Here is a 17082-nt window from a genome sequence, read left to right as displayed (position 1 = left end):
AGAACATACCTGTGCAAAAGACAAATCCAAGGAGCTCCCCTCTATGTCTAGATGAGACGCTACCTGTTTGTTTAATAAAGCCAGTTAGATCTTCAAAGTTAAAAAGGACAAATCCAATATTTTTATTATAGGAAATTAGAGAAAATAGTGTTTGTCATTTAAGAAAGCTCATTGCAAATTGTTTTAAGATCAGCGATGCACTGGTATCATATTTATGTTGAGGCATATATATAGTTTTATAATAAAGAAGCTGTTTGTGTAATGCTCCTGAGTTTCTACTTTGCTTTGAAACATGAAGTTGGTTCTTTAGTTATAGTCTCTCAGTAAAAAAAGGCTTACTGTATTTATTTGAATGTGGTAGAATTGTTTATGCTGTGTTTTTATCCCCAGATTGCTTTGACAACCATTATATGTTGCAATACAGGTGTGGAGAGTTCAGAAGTAGTGGTTGATGGAAATGGTGGCTTGTAACAATCAAAGACAAGGACAGCATGAAGAGTGAGTAGAAAAGGTAGCAGCAGCAGAAAGCTGAGCAGCTGATGAAAGATCCTAGAAGCAGGAATACTAACATTTTTTAAAGTTCTATATATATATATATTTAAAAATCTATGTTTTGACCTTAGTCTAGAAGTATGATCATCTCATGATGGATATAGTTTCATAAGTAATTATGGTACATACCATTCACATTGGAAATAAATTATTTTTAGCCTTTACTGAATTTTTACTTTTTTACTTTTCTTGCTAGTATTTATGTTTATATTTCTTCGTATATAAATCTTCTGAAAGGCAAGTTCTAATAAATCCTTAGTTGCATTATATTTTAACTTAGTGTATTTTCTTGTCACATCACACTTTCTTTACAACATGTTTTACTGAACTATTCATGGTCTTGATTTAATTATAAGCTAGACATTGTTGCATTTTAATGTTCAGCACTTGCATACATATTGTGATGTAGTCATTGCTAAAATACAGTAGTCTCACTAGACATTATTATAAAGAAAGCATCTGTCAGCATTTTCATTATAAGCCCTAATTTATTTTTAAGGAGTTTCTGACTTGTCTGTTTCTAAATTGCTTTGGGTTAAAACCTAGTATAGAAGTTGTCAGCTGAAATCCAAGTTTTGTTACAAAGGGAAAAATTGAAGGTAGTGTTTTCAACTATTTTGCATCACAGCATTTAAAACACTCATATTTTTAGTGGATTCAGGTGGTTTTTACTTGATATTTATTTCTCATTAACCTAAGTGAGGAAATGGAAACTGACATCTTAGTTAAATGGGTTGTTTCTTTTCTTGTGTTGTGCTATAAAATATTTGAAAGATTTATTTGAAAAGTATTTACTTGAGTAGATACATTAAGTTTTTTTGTTAGAACCACCTTACAACATGAAAGTATCTTTGTAAAGCGCATAAGAAATCAAATCTAGGTTTACTGGGAACAGAGAAACTTGCAAAAGCATCAACTATAATGAGATTCTGAGATAGCTCTATGATTGTAAAAGTGAATAACTTTTTTGAAAAAATTTTATGTTTATTTATTTATTTTGAGTGAGAGAGAGAGAACACACAAGTGAGCATGAGTAGGGGAGGAGCAGAGAGCGAAAAGAGAATCCTGAGTGGGCTCTGGACTATCGACACAGATCCCTATGTGGGGCTTGATCTCATGAACTGTGAGATCGTGACCTGAGCCAAAATTAAGAATCAGATGCTTAACTGACTGAGCCACCAGGTGCCCCAAAAGTGAATACCTTTTTAATGATCAAGAGGTAGGATTCTTATTCTCCTTGTCCCTCCTCAAGTGGTATTATTTTGTAGTCACTAACCTGGTTGATTTCTGCCCCTCCATCTTTTTTAATGAGGTGTCACATGCTATGAGTATATGTTTCTATGATATCATTCTTTCAAATTGCTTTTAAATACTTGAAAGCCAAAGTTATGACTTGTTATCTGATTTTGAACTTGAGATTTTAGTATCCTCTTAAACTGATCACCTATATAAAAGGTGAACTTTAGTTAATGTAAACTTCATACAAAATAAAAAACATTAAAAAGCTTCTCAAAAATTGGATGAGTTTATTCACTTATAATTTTTCAACAAATATGTATATCTTACCTCCTATGTACTAGACAGTATATGCAGAATATATAATAATGAGCAAAACAGGCACAATCCATGCCCTTTTACATAATCTGGTAAGGGAGTTAGATAATAAGCAAGTAAAGAAATAAAAGTAAAAGAGCACCAATTTATTTCAGTCACATTTTATATTCCAAAGTCTTACCTTTTTATAAATGATCCTATAATAGAGACACCTATATTTAAATATACAAGTTTTTTATGTTCACTGGAACATAAAGATTAAAACATCATATTACTTAAGTTATTCCTAAACTCTTACTATTTCTACACTAATGAAATCTTTTTGCTTATATATTTTAGTAACTGCTATGGTCTAGGAAATGGATTTTTGTTTTTCTAGTATTTGACCATGTAAACAGTATTATTTATTCTAATAGCTTTTCAGTAGAATTTCTAGGTAGGTGCTCCTTTCTTTTGTAATGCTTATATTTCTTAATTGTTTCTTATTGCATTGTCTAGAATCACCAGTCGAATTTTATTTAAAAAATTTTTTTATTTGTTTGTTTTTGAGAGAGAGAGGGAGAGCACAAGCAGGGGAGGGACGGAAAGAGAGGGGGAGACACAGAATCCGAAGCAAGCTCCAGTCTCTGACCTGTCATCTCAGAGCACGATGCCAGGCTCGAACTCACTAACCGTGAGATCAGGACATGAGCTGAAGTCGGACGCTTAACCAACTGAGCCACCCAGGTGCCCCACCAGTTGAATTTTAAATAGTAATAGTGGCAGAAGTTACCTTGTCTCACATATGATATTGATGGCAGTATTTCTCCTCTTTCACTATTAGGTATGATGTTTGCTGTATGTTCCTTTTAACAAAGACATTTCCTTTCATTCTCAGCTTAGATTTAATTGACTTAGTAAAAGATTCTGATTATATAATGGCAATTTAGGTAATTTGGACTAACTCTCCTGCTAAAGACAACTAAAGAAGCTGGGTAAAATATGAATCACAAATTCTTAGAAGAATCTGGGAGAGGATAAAAGTGATAGAAATAACCCCATTTCCTCAAAATTACTTTGTTCTAAGGATATTTGTTGATTGTAGCCTACCTAGCAGCTATGAAACTGATTTTTGCTTTCAGATGCTTCACAAGACTCTGGGGTATAAATAAAACCTGGAGTCTGCCAGGAGTAGTCTGCCCTTACTCTGAGCTGGAACCACAGAATACTGGGCCCTCAGAGTCAAAGAGAACTGATGCTAATTTAGCCAACATCTGCTAGATCAGGGAATTTTAAGTCTAGAACTTGGGTTACAGTAGTCTTGGATTTGTAGAGAAGAGAAGTAAATGAAAGTTATTGTTGGGGAGGATGCTATTATCCAATGCATCAGTTTATTTTTTGAAATAATTTTTTTTTCAATTGCATTGTCCAACATGCAGCCAAAAATAATCATGTGTAAAAGGACAAAAGGCACTATGAATAAGAACTAGCAGATATAACAGAAAATAGAAATAGACTCAGTGTAGATGAGGTATTGGAATTATTAGAGATAGACTATAAACAACTAAGTTTGCTATGTTCAAAGAAATAAATCCAAGAATGAAGATTTAACAAGGACCTGGAAACTAGAAAAAATTAAATCTAGCAGGTTTGAAAAGGAACTAATTCTAAAACTTAAACAATACTATTTAAAATTTGTTCATTAAGTTTAACATCGACTTAGTTACAACTGATAAGAGAATTAGTGAACCAGAAGATTGGTTAGAAGAAACAGTCCACAGTGAAATGTAGAATGTGAAAAAGTAGAAAATCTGAAAAAAAGAGTAAGAGACATAGACATTCAGAGGAAAGAACTAGAAATTGAGACTCAGCTTGAATTCCAAATTCCATATTTAGGTGTGTAAAATAAATCTGACTTAGACACATTACTTTTTTTGTGACTCTGGGTTTTATCATCATTTCTAAAATGGGTACTATTATGTTAATGCAATATTTACTTCTCTAGCTTAGTCCATAGAGTGCTCAATTTTTGTTGTTGTTGTTGTAATTCTCCTTTCTAGCATTCAATCGTTTAATAGAAACATTTACTAAGTAATAACTGCCAAATCCTAAGGTAGGTGCTAGGAGTGGATACAAGAACACTTTGCTTATGAGAAGCTCAAAGACTACTGTCAAGTCTCATTTTGTAACTGGACAGCTGAAAAACTGATTCCTGGAAATGCCCTGTGCTCAGAAAACTCAAGAGTCAAATACTCAGCACTGTGGCAACTATCCACTGTTGTGAATGGCATTCAGGAATATCACTACCTCCTTTTTGAGCCTTTCTTAGAAAAGAGCATCACTGATGGATAATCTGAATCTTATCTACAGCTCAGTCGGATTTATAGTATAACCTAAGGATGGGACTTGGAATTCAGGCTAACTCCAGATTTCTAGTTCTTTGTATTGAAAGGAAGCTGAACACAGTTGTATTTATGTTACTACTTAAGCTGATTTTACTTCATTCCTTATTGAACTCACTTTGTTTCAGAAGTAGTTGGTTGGATTAGGTTCTGGACAACTCATTTAATTATTCTGTGTTTCAGATTCCTGTTATCAAAACCAGAGATAGCACGTTCTTTATATACTCTCAAAGCTTCACTGTGTTTAAAAACGAATTAAAGGACATTTGACCCTTGAACAACATGGTTTGAACTGCCTGGGTCTGATTATACATGGATTGTTTTTCGATAAAGGCAGTACTGTAAATGTATTTTCGTTTCCTTAAAAATTTTGAAAATCTAATAAAATTTAGTGGTTTCCTTTGATTGCCTCTGCCCCAGCTTTGGAAGGACTCTGTGGATTCTTCTGACTTTGTTTCCAGGTTGCTGTTGCAGCTTTTAGGGCTTGCTTATTGATTGATTGATTGCTTTTGTGCCTCCTGGAAAACGTGAATATACAGAACCTTCTTGGTCACCACAGTGGTGAGCTTTTCAGTAGTACAGAGGAGAAAGGTATACTCAGTCCCCAACTCCTTGCATATCTTTTCAAAGACATTATAGTTGGTCTTACGGAAGTTTTTGAGCATCTTTTTCCTCTGATTGCTGCTTATCAGCAGATAGCACTTGTGGGCTTTGTCCTTTCAATATTTATGCATATATTCTTTATAACTGCAGATCTTGACAGTCAAGGCAACCATTAGAGTGTCCAGGGTACTGGTGTCCTCATGGTTTGCCATGATCTTGTTCATCAACTGCTCTTGCTTGATTTTTAGCTTCTTTTTCTGGTAGGCCATTTCCAAAGACAAAAGTCTTTGTATGACATCATTAGCCTTCTCATTTCTAGGAATGTTCTGGTAGTCTTTGAATAGTGTGGAAGGGGGTGAATCATCATCTTGACTAGGCTAGACTGGTTGCTGGATAGCATGTCTGCAAAGGGTCAGGAGGATGACCCCTCTAGAGGTGAAGACACCACTGGTCAGAGGGAGACATGAACATCTTCTTAACCCCTCTCACAGCTCAAGGATTGCAGCCTGGGCCACTGTCTGGGTCTGAAGCCACCTCAACACCCGCCACACTGCCTTCAGCATGGTGACTCCTGACCCTGTGGAGCCTGTGCTGTGGCCACTGTCCCTTCTGTGGTACCAACTGGGTTACACAGGCACTAACTACCGTGCTGGCTCAGGCTCCACCAATCTAGGATTCCAAATGATTTTCTTAGCATTTTCTTTTCTCTAGCTTACTTTATTGTAAACATGCAGTCTATAATATATACAGTATACAAAATATGTGTTAATCAACTGTTCATATTATCAGTAAAACTTCCAGTCAGCAGTAGGCTATTTGTAGTTAAATTTTTAAGAAGTCAAAAGTTATTTGTGGGTTTTTGTGTGGGGGATTGGTGTCCCTAGTTCCCCCATTGTTCAAGGGTGAAGTATATATACCAAAATCTAAAAAAATAGGAACGAGAGTTGAATTTTAGCACTTCATTTTTTGGGGACTAATGGTAAGGATTTTTAAACATTTTTTTAATTGCTTAATTTAATGAACTTAATTAATTGGTGTTAACAAATTTTACATTTATAGGATCATATTCCTTTAATGCAGTGATGGATTAAGTGTACCAGTTTTTAAATGTAGGATTATATTAATTTTTCTTTTTAGTGTATTAATTTCCTTATTGGAAGAACTCTCTCAAAATTCCCTGGACAAATGCCTTTTTTGGGGAGTTAACTTTAAACAGAGTGAAGAATAATTTTATTTAAGTAAAAAATGAGTTTATTCAAGATTAGCAGAGGAATTACAATCCAGGACAAGCAAATTATAGTGAGCCATAGCCACGTCCAAAGAGGCAATGGAAAGGTCAGCTTTTATTAGGTTTTAAGAGAAAATTGGAGATAGTTGTTTGACCAAAGCTTTATTGGTGAAAACAAGAGTTTGAGGTAGTGACAGTTTTTCATTGGCTGCAATCAGTGGTTAGTGTGTTGTTGCTGTGGCAGGGAGGGGTCCTCCTTCCTTAAAGGCAGGAGATAAAATTGTTGTTCAAAAACTATACTTCCTTGTTCAAATAATTCTAACTTCCTTCTTCCTGCTGGTTATGTAGTGGTACATGCACAGGAGCTCTTCCTTCAGAGCTTCCCGACTCCTTTTATTTTGTTTTATTTTATTATTTGTATTTTACGTGTTTATTTATTTTGAGAGAGAGAGAGAGCATGAGCAGGGAAAAGGCAGAGAGAGAGGGAGAGAATCCCAAGCAGACTCTGCTCTGTCAGCGCACAGCCTGACATGGAGCTCAATCCCACAAACCATGAGATCATGACCTGAGCTGAAACCAAGAGTCAGATGTTTAACTGACTGAACTACCCAGGTGCCCCCAGCTCTATTTTAAATAAGGTTTTCTTTATTTCTTTTATAGGATTATGAGTTCATCTTTGTTTTCCATTTTCTTCTGTTATTTATTTATTCAGGTTTTCTACTTCTTCTTGTGTCAATTTTATTAATTTTTAGTTTCTTAGGAAATGATCCATTTTGTGTAGTTTGAAAATTTTATTGGTATGATGTTGTACTTATTATTCTTTTATAATGTTAAAACATTCCTTCATAGCTGTTGTTAAATCCCTTTTCTTATTTCTAATGTTTTTCTTAATGAGACTTGTCAAAGTGTTATTTTGTTTTACTGGTCTTTTTTGGGGAAAAAAACTTCTGGTTTTATTGATTGAATTTACAGGTTATTTGTGTTTATTTTATTGAAGTATAATTTATACATAATAAGATGTAAGGATAAGTGAAATTTTGGTGAGTTTTGGATATTGAGTATATCCAAGTATTCAACATCCAAAATTAGATAAAGAGCATTTATCTCCATTACAATGGGAACTTCCCTTGTGCTCCTTTGCAGTCATTTTTCCCTCCCCATCCTTAGAGACCATCATTTTCTGAATTTTTAAAATCCGTTACAATGGGAACTTCCCTTGTGCTCCTTTTCAGTAATTTTCCCCTCCCCATCCTTAGAGACCATCATTTTCTGAATTTTTAAAATCATAGATTAGTTTTGTCTTTGCTCAGTATAAAAGTTGTGAGATTTATCAAGTATTAGCAATCTGCTTTTTTTATTGCTGAATAATATTTCATCATATGAATGTTCCTCAACTTATTTATTTACTGTCTTGTTGATGGAAAGCTGAATTGTGTCTTCCTCTTTTTTTGTATGTGGTTATTATGAATGAAGCTGTTATTTATAAACATTCCTGTACAAGTCTTTTTCATTTCTTTTGGGTTAATGCCTAGGGATAGGATGACTCAATTGTAGGATAGGTACACATTTAACATCATAAAAATGACCTAAGAGTTCTCCAAAGTGGTTATATCATTTTATACCCCCATTAGCAGTATGTGAGAATTGCATTTGCTTTACATTCTTGTCAATATTTGGTGCTGTCATTCTTTTTTATTTTAGTCATTCTGTAAAGAGTGTAGTAGTGTCTTATTTTAAATTTCCATTTAATAGACTTTTAAAATATGTCCAAAATACCATTATTACATTGAAAATAATTAGCAAAAGCTCCTTACTATTGTCAAGCAACCAGTCTGTATTTACATTTCCTCAGTAGTTTTATGAAGATTTTTAACATTTTGTTCAAGCCTGTACCCAAATAAATGCAATGCACCTGGCTCGTATGTCTCTTAGATCTTTTAAAATCTGTATCAGGTTTCAGCCAGAGAAGTAGACCCATAGGATATATTTAAAAGTTTTTATTTAATATATTTACAAATGGCCCTTGAACCACATAGATTTGAATGGTGTGGGTCCACTTATATGTGGATTTTTTTTGGCAAATACAGTACAGTATTGAATTTATTTTCTCTCCCTTAAGATTTTCTTAATAAAATTTTTCTTTAGCTTTACTATAAGAACATAGTATATCAGTATATAATACATTATACAATACATACATAATACAATATATTATGTTATTGGTAAGGCTTCTGAACATAGTAAGCTATTAGTTAAATCTGGGGGGAGTCACAAATTATATGTGGAATTTGACTGTGCAGGAGAATAGATCATTGCCCTTAACCTCCACATTGTCCAAGGGTCAACTGTGTGTATGTGTGTGGATGGATGGATGGATGGAAGGATGGGTAGATAGATAGATAGATATCTGTATGAATGTGTGGTAGGTAGGATCTGTTTTTATTTTGTTTTGTTTTGTTTTTAAATTTTTTAATCTTTATTTTTGAGAGACAGAGAGACAGAGCACGAGCAGGGGAGGGGCAGAGAGAGAGGGAGACACAGAATCCGAAGCAGGCTCCAGGCTCTGAGCTGTCAGCACAGAGCCTGACGCAAGGCTCGAACTCACGGACTGTGAGATCATGACCTGAGCTGAAGTCGGACACTCAACCGACTGAGCCACCCAGGCGCCCCTAGGATCTGTTTTTGAATTCTTCATTTTTTTTTTTTAAAGTTTATTTATTTTTGAGACAGAGAGAGACAGAGCATGAACGGGGGAGGGGCAGAGGGAGAGGGAGACACAGAATCAGAAGCAGGCTCCAGGCTCTGAGCCATCAGCCCAGAGCCCGACGCGGGGATCGAACTCACTTACCGCGAGATCGGGACCTGAGCTGAAGTCGGACGCTTAACCGACTGAGCCACCCAGGTGCCCCTGAATTCTTCATTTTTTATCTGCCTCACACCAATAGTATGTGTTCTTGACTACTGTGGTGTAAAGCTTCTGGATTTATTTTCTTTTTCTTCTTAATTTTCTTTTTCTTTTTTTCTTTCTTTCTTTCTTTCTTTCTTTCTTTCTTTCTTTCTTATGAAATTTATTGTCAAATTGGTTTCTGTACAACACCCAGTGCTCATCCCAACAGGTGCTCTCCTCAATGCCCATCACCCACTTTCCCCTCCCCCCCATCCCCCATCAACCCTCAGTTTATTCTCAGTATTTAAGAGTCTCTTATGGTTTGCCTCCTTCCCTCTCTGTAACTTTTTTTTTCCCCCTTCTCCTCCTCACTGGACTTCGGTTGAATATCTCAGGATCCACATAAGAGTGAAAACATATGGTATCTTTCTTTCTCTGTATGACTTATTTCACTTAACATAACACTCTCTGGTTCCATCCACGTTGCTACAAATGGCCAGATTTCATTCTTTCTCATTGCCAAATGGCATTCCATTGTATATATAAACCACATCTTCTTTATCCATTTGTCAGTTGATGGACATTTAGGCTCTTTCCATAATTTTGCTATTGTTGAAAGTGCTGCTATAAACATTGGGGTACATGTGAATCAGCACTCCTGTATCCTTTGAGTAAATTCCTAGCAGTGCTATTGCTGGGTTATAGGGAAGATCTATTTTTAATATTTTGAGGAACCTCCACACTGTTTTCCAGAGTGGCTGTACCAGTTTGCATTCCCAACAACAGTGCAAGAGGGTTCCCATTTCTCCACATCCTTGCCAGCATATATAGTCTCCTGATTTGTTCATTTTAGCCACTCTGACCAGAGTGAGGTGGTATCTCAGTGTGGTTTTGATTTGTATTTCCCTGATGAGGAGTGACATTGAGCATCTTTTCATGTTTCTGTTGGCCATTTGGATGTCTTCTTTGGAAGAGTGTCTATTCATGTCTTCTGCCCATTTCTTCACTGGATTCTTTGTTTTTCGGGTGTGGAAGTTTGGTGAGTTCTTCATAGATTTTGGATACTAGCCCTTTATCCAGTATGTCATTTGCAAATATCTTTTCCCATTCCGTCGGCTGCCTTTTAGTTTTGTTGATTGTTTCCTTTGCAGTGCAGAAGCTTTTTATCTTGATGAGGTCCCAGTAGTTCATTTTTGCTTTTAATTCCCTTGCCTTTGGGGATGTGTCAAGTAAGAATTTGCTGCGGCTGAGGTCAGAGAGATTTTTTTCCTGCTTCTCCTCTAGGGTTTTGATGGTTTCCTGTCTTACAGTCAGATCCTTTATCCATTTTGAGTTTGTTTTTGTGAATGGTGTAAGAAAGTGGTCTAGTTTCATCCTTCTGCATGTTGCTGTCCAGTTCTCCCAGCACCATTTGTTAAAGAGACTGTCTTTTTTCCATTGGATACTGTTTCCTGCTTTGTCAAAGATTAGTTGGCCATACATTTGTGGGTCTAATTCTGGGGTTTCTATTCTATCCCATTGGTCTATATGTCTGTTTTTGTGCCAATACCATGCTGTCTTGATGATTACAGCTTTGTAGTAGAGGCTAAAGTCTGGGATTGTGATGCCTCCCGCTTTGGTCTTCTTCAAAATTACTTTGGCCATTCGGTGCCTTTTTTGGTTCCATACAAAGTTTAGGATTGCTTGTTCTAGCTTCGGGAAGAATGCTGGTGCAATTTTGATTGGGATTGCATTGAATGTGTAGGTAGCTTTGGGTAGTATTGACATTTTAACAATATTTATTCTTCCAATCCATGAGCATGGAATGTTTTTCCATTTCTTTGTATCTTCTTCAGTTTCCTTCATAAGCTTCCTATAGTTTTCAGCATACAGATCTTTTACATCTTTGGTTAGGTTTATTCCTCGGTATTTCATGATTCTTGGTGCAGTTGTGAATGGGATCAGTTTATTTGTCTTTCTGTTGCTTCATTATTAGTTTATAAGAATACAAGTGATTTCTGTACGTTAATTTTGTATCCTGCGACTTTGCTGAATTCATATATCAGTTCTAGCAGACTTTTGGTGGAGAATATCGGGTTTTCCATGTATTGTACCATGTCATCTGCAAAAAATGAAAGGTTGACTTCTTCTTTGCCACATATGAGGCCTTTGATTTCCTTTTGTCTGATTGCTGATGCTAGAACTTCCCAACACTATGTTAAACAACAGCGCTGAGAGTGGACATCCCTGTCGTGTTCCTGATCTCAGGGGGAAAGCTCTCAGTTTTTCCCCATTGAGGATGATATTATCTGCGGGCTTTTCATAAATGGCTTTTATGATGTTTAAGTATGTTCCTTCTATTCTGAGTTTCTTGAGGGTTTTTATTAAGAAAGGATGCTGAATTTTGTCAAATGCTTTTTCTGCATTGATTGACAAGATCATATGGTTCTTATCTTTTCTTTTATTAATGTGATGTATCACATTGATTGATTTGCAAATAAGAAGTTTATTTATTGTGAGAGAGAGGGACAGAAATAGCGAAGAGAGAGAGAATCTCAAGCAAGTTCTTCACTCTCAGCACAGAACCCAGTGTGGGGCTCGAACTCATGATCTGTGAGATCATGACTTTAGCTGAAATCAAGAGTGGGATGCTCAACTGACTGAGCCCCCCAGGTGCCCCTGGATTTGTTTTCCTTTTAAAGATTGTTTTGGGAATTTTAGATCAGGTGCATTTCCATAGAAATTTTAGGATTAGCTTGTCAATTTGTTCAAAATGTTTGCCAGAATTTTTCTAGGGATTGTGTGAATCTGTACCTCAATTTGGAGATAATTGCTCTAGTAACAACATTGAGCCTTCTGACCTGTGAACATTATGTATCTTGCCATTTATTTAGGTTTTTAAAATATTTGGGGTTTTAAAAAATTTCTCTCGCTAGTAATTTGGAGTTTAGTAAACTTGCATTTCTTTTGTTAGGCTTATTTTTAATTATTATTTTGCTTTGTTTTAAATTTCATTTTGTGTATATAATTAGTTTATAGAAACTATTGAATTTTATATATTGATCTTGTATCTTGCTACATTACTAAAATTATTTAATCTAGTAATTTTTATAGATTTCATTGAGTTTTCTGCATGTGTAATCATGTCATCTAGAAATAAAGAATCTTGATCAGAAAAGCATATTACTTCTTTATCTTTCATTTGTGTGATACATACCTGAAAGCATGCTTCACAAACTGCTACAAACTTCCCCATTGTTAGAAATTCAATATTTGTGCCCCCCCCCTTTTTTTTGTCATATTGCTATGAGATTTTCAGTACAATGTAGAATAAAAGTAGTGAGAATGGATTTCTTCAACTTGTTCCTGTTCTTTGGGAAAAAGCATTTCATATGTCACCATTAAGTATAATGTTAGCTGTACTTTTTTATAGGTACTATCCATCTGCTTCAGGTAGGTCTGCTCATACTTTGCTGACAGTTGTTATTAGTAATAAATATGAAATTTGTCTAATGCTTTTTCTGCATCTGTTGAAATGATCAAATAGTTTTTCTTCTTTATTCTGCTAATATGATAAACCATGTTGGTTTTCATAAATTAAACCAACCTTGTATTCCTAAGATTAAATCCTTCTTTGTCATGATATTTTTCATTTTTATATTTTGCTGGATTTCTTTTTCTAATGTTTTAAGGGTTTTCTATCAGTATTCATAAAGGATATTGGTCCATAATTTTCTGTTAAAATATATTTTTATAATGATTTATTGTGAAGGATAAATCTTCAGGTGTTTGGTTTTGTATACCATAAATTTCTTGTTTTAAATTACTTTCCTCTTCTATTTTCTCAAGGGTTATTGTTATTTTCTAAATTTTTAGTTGAGTTTTTGTTGAATCTCATTATGAATCATAAATATACTATAATATTCCTTTGGCTATTGCCTTGGCTACCACTTTTAAATAGATATTGCATATTTTTTATAATAAGGGATATGAAATGTTGCAGCAGGAAATATTGTGTACCTCAGTCACAGATAAGGTTCCAGATAATGGTTTTCTACATACTCAGGGTTTCTGGTAGCTTCCCATCTTCTGTGAATGCTGTCTTGTCTTTCTAGATCTGGCCATTGACTTCCAGATTATAGTTAAGAAGACAAGTCAGGGATGATCTGATGACATAAAATTTTATGGTCTCTGCCAGCCAACACTTGGTTCAAGTTTCTCAACTTCACTATTGACATTTTAGACTGGATAATTTTTTGTTGGGAGGAGAAGGGTGCCATCTTGGGCACTGGAAGATATTTAGTAGAATATCTGACTTAACATCCATTAAATGTCCATAGCAGCCCCATTTGTGATAATTAAAATTTTCTCTAGACATTACCAATGTCTTGCAGCGGTGATGAGGTCAAAATTGTACCTGGTTTAGAACTACTACTCAGGTCAATTTCTTCGTGTCATTTTGTTATTTTTGTAGAGCTAGTAGCTTTCCATGCAAATGAATATATATTAGGCAAAGGCCGCTATTTCAAGCCATAGGGATATTATGGATTATGTACTGTCACTTCTACTTTGTTTGTTTTCACAACTGGTATCTGACCCAGAGACTAAAAACATTTGAATATATGGTTCAAATAGCAGAAGACTCTGGGAGAACAGTACCTCTCTATTCTGTGACTGTCATTTAGATGTCTCTTACTAATTCTTTTAACTGAGAAGCATAACTGCTTTTCTGATTTTAAAAATCAGGGTAGATATACATTCATAATCTTGGACAGTCAGACAAAGAACATCACTTATTTATATTTCATTTGTGTGATGAATATCTGAAGCCTGCTCTACAAACCACTGTAGTGGCACATAAAACCTCCTCTCAATAATAAATGGTAACACCATTACAATAGCTGTATATTTCAGAGTGAGTATATATAACTCAAATCTTCCCCCCTTTTCCCCATTGTTAGAAATTCATTGTTTTTGTTTACCTTCCCCATTTATAAGTATTTATATGAAAAATATTTTCTGTGTATTGCAGGAAGGTTTTTAAATATATATATGCATGTACAAAGCTATATTCCTTCTGAAAAGTGGCAGCTGTTTGTGATGTTGCTTTTCCCTTCAGATTAAAAAAAATTTTTTTAATATTTATTTTACTTTTGAGAGAGAGAGGCAGAGTGTGAGTAGGGGAGGAGCAGAGAGAGAAGGAGATACAGAATCCTTGGCAGGCTCCAGACTCTAAGCTCTCGGCATAGAGCCCAACATGGGGCTCGAACCCATGAACTATGAGATCATGACCTGAGCCGAGGTCAGATGCTGAACTGAGCACCCAGGTGCTTCCCTTCGGATTTTTTTAACACTTGTTTTTGCCCTTTTCCACCAACCTAACTTTAAAATTATCATTTTAAAACTATTTAATAGTGAAGTGTGTAAGGTGCACTGGTCTTTATGTATTATACACACCTGCATAACTGCTACCCAAATCAAGATCTAGAACACTTTTAATATCCAGGGCCTTCCCTCTTGTGCCTTCCCAGTCAGTGCTTACTTCAGAGGTAACTAGTATATGATTGACTGATTGATATTTATTTCTACATACATACATGTATGTTCATTTTTCATTAAATGACAAATAGAATTGTATATATTTAAAGTGTACAGGGGTGTCTGGGTGGCTCAGTTGGTTAAGTGTCCACCTCTTGATTTCAGCTCAGGTCATGATCTCAGGCTTGTGAGATGGGAGTCCTGAGATGGGCTCCATGCTTGGTGTGGAACCTGCTTGAGATTCTCTTCCCCTTCTCTCTCTTTCTCCCCTACTTGTGTTTTCTCTCTTAGAAAAAACAAAACAAAACAAAACAAACCACACACACACAGAAACAAAAAACAAATGAGAAATAACAAGTGTTGGCAACAATGTGGAGAAAAGGGAATGCTTTTTCACTGTTGGTGGGAATATAAATTGGTGATCCACTGTAGAAAACAGTATGAATTTCCTCAAAAATGAAAAATAGAAATGCCATAGTATTCAGTAATTCCACTATGGGGTATTTATCCAAAGAAAGTAAAACATTAATTTGAAAGATACATGCATATTCATGTTTAGTGTAGCATTATTTACAATAGCCAGGATATGAAAGCAATATCTTGAGCAAATATGAGCAGTATGGCATGAAATCTTGCTAATTATGACAAACATGGATGGACTTAGAGGGTATTATTCTAAGTGAAATAAGTCAGGCAGAGAATGACAGATACCATATAATTTGACTTAAATCTAAAATCTAAAAAACAACACACAAACAACCAAACACTCATAAATACAGAGAACAAACTGGTGGTTGTCAGAGGAGAGATGGGTAGGAGGATAGGCAAAATAAATAAAGGGGATTAATAGGTACAAACTTCCAGTTATAAAATAAATTTAAAAGTCTTGAGGATGAAATGTATAGCATAGGGAATATAGTCAATAGTATTGTAATAATGTACGGTGACTATAAATAATTGCAGTGAGCATTGAGTAAGGTATAGAATTATTGAATCAATATGTTGTACACCTAAAACGAATATAACATTGTATGTGAATTATACTTCGATAATAAAAAAATTAAAAACATGAAAAAAATTTTAAAGTTTTTATTATGCAGTTCTTTACCTACTTGGTTAAATTTATTCCTAAGTATTTTATTGTTCTTAGTTTTTGGTGCTGTTGTAAAGGGAACTGTTTTCTTAATGTTTCTTTCTAATAGTTTGTTGTTCATGTGTAGATACGCAACTGATTTTTTTGTATATTGATTTTGTATTCTGTAACTTTATTTAATTCATATATTGGTTCTTACGGTTTTTGGTGGAATCTGCAGGGTTTTCTATATGTGACATCATGTCATCTGCAAAAAGACAGTTTTACTTCTTCCTTACCAAATTGGCTGCCTTTTTTTTTTTTTTTTCTTTTCTAATTGCTCTTTCTAGGTCTTCCAGTACTATATTGAATAAAAGTGACAGGAATGGGCATTTTTGCCTCATTCCTTATCTTAGTGGAAAAGTTTCAACTTTTTGCTGTTGAGTATAATGTTACCTGTGGGCTTATATGCTGTGGTCTATATTATGTTCTGGTATGTTTCTTCTATATCTTGTTCATTGAAAATTTTTACCATGAATTGATGTTGACATTTGTTAAATCCTTTTTTTTTTGCATCTCTTAAGATGATCATGATTTTTATCCTTCATTTTATTAATGTGGTGTATCAAATTGATTGGTTTGCATCTTGAATCATCCTTGCATCCTAAGAGTAAATCTCACTTGATCATTGTGCATGATACTTTTAATATACTGTTGAATTTAGTTTGCTAATATTTTGTTTTGCATCTACATTCATTAGGGATATTTGCTTTTAATTTTCTTTTTTTGTCATGTCTTTGTCTGGTTTTGGTATCATGATAAGTTTAGATAATTTTGGAATTATTTCCTCATCTTTTATTTTTTGGAGGAGTTTGAGAAGTATTGGTAATAACTTTGTTAAATGTTGGTAGACATCACCAGTGAAACCATCTAGTCCTGGACTTTTCTTTGTTGGGAGAAGTTTGATTACTGATTCAATCTTCTTATTAATAATTGGTCTGCTCAGATTTTTATTTTCTTCATGATTCAATCTTGGTATGTTTCTAAGAATTTATTCATTTCTTCTAGTTTATCTAATTGGTATATAATTATTCATGGTAGTTTCTTACAATCCTTATTATATTTGTGTTATCAGTTGTAATGTCTCCTTCATTTCTGATTTTGTTTGAGTCCTTTCTTTTTTTCTTAGCCAGTTCTATTTATCTGTTCAAACAACTAGCTCCTAGTTTCATTAATCTTTTCTCTTGTCTTTATAGTCTCTATTTCATTTATTTCTGCTCTGATACTT

General features: G+C 34.6%; 1 protein-coding gene and 1 pseudogene across 3 annotated transcripts in view; one reads left to right on the top strand and one right to left on the bottom strand.

Annotated features, from left to right (window-relative positions):
* Positions 1-17082, top strand: part of NUBPL (NUBP iron-sulfur cluster assembly factor, mitochondrial) — a 222413-nt gene that overhangs the window by 121547 nt on the left and 83784 nt on the right. The window contains exon 2 of one of the 3 annotated variants that reach the window (XM_049612927.1): positions 425-498. The exons of the other annotated variants lie outside the window; for them this stretch is intronic. The gene's annotated coding sequence lies outside the window, so the exon portion shown is untranslated. The remainder of the gene's footprint in view (positions 1-424; positions 499-17082) is intronic. 3 annotated transcript variants of the gene reach the window in all.
* LOC125909052 (28S ribosomal protein S15, mitochondrial-like) lies at positions 4876-5653 on the bottom strand (annotated as a pseudogene).

This window comes from Panthera uncia (genome assembly GCF_023721935.1).
Source record: "Panthera uncia isolate 11264 chromosome B3 unlocalized genomic scaffold, Puncia_PCG_1.0 HiC_scaffold_1, whole genome shotgun sequence".
In the NCBI taxonomy this organism is placed as follows: Eukaryota; Metazoa; Chordata; class Mammalia; order Carnivora; family Felidae; genus Panthera; species Panthera uncia.
Note: the sequence above shows the minus strand (reverse complement) of the source record. Positions and strands in the feature narration are given on the sequence as shown.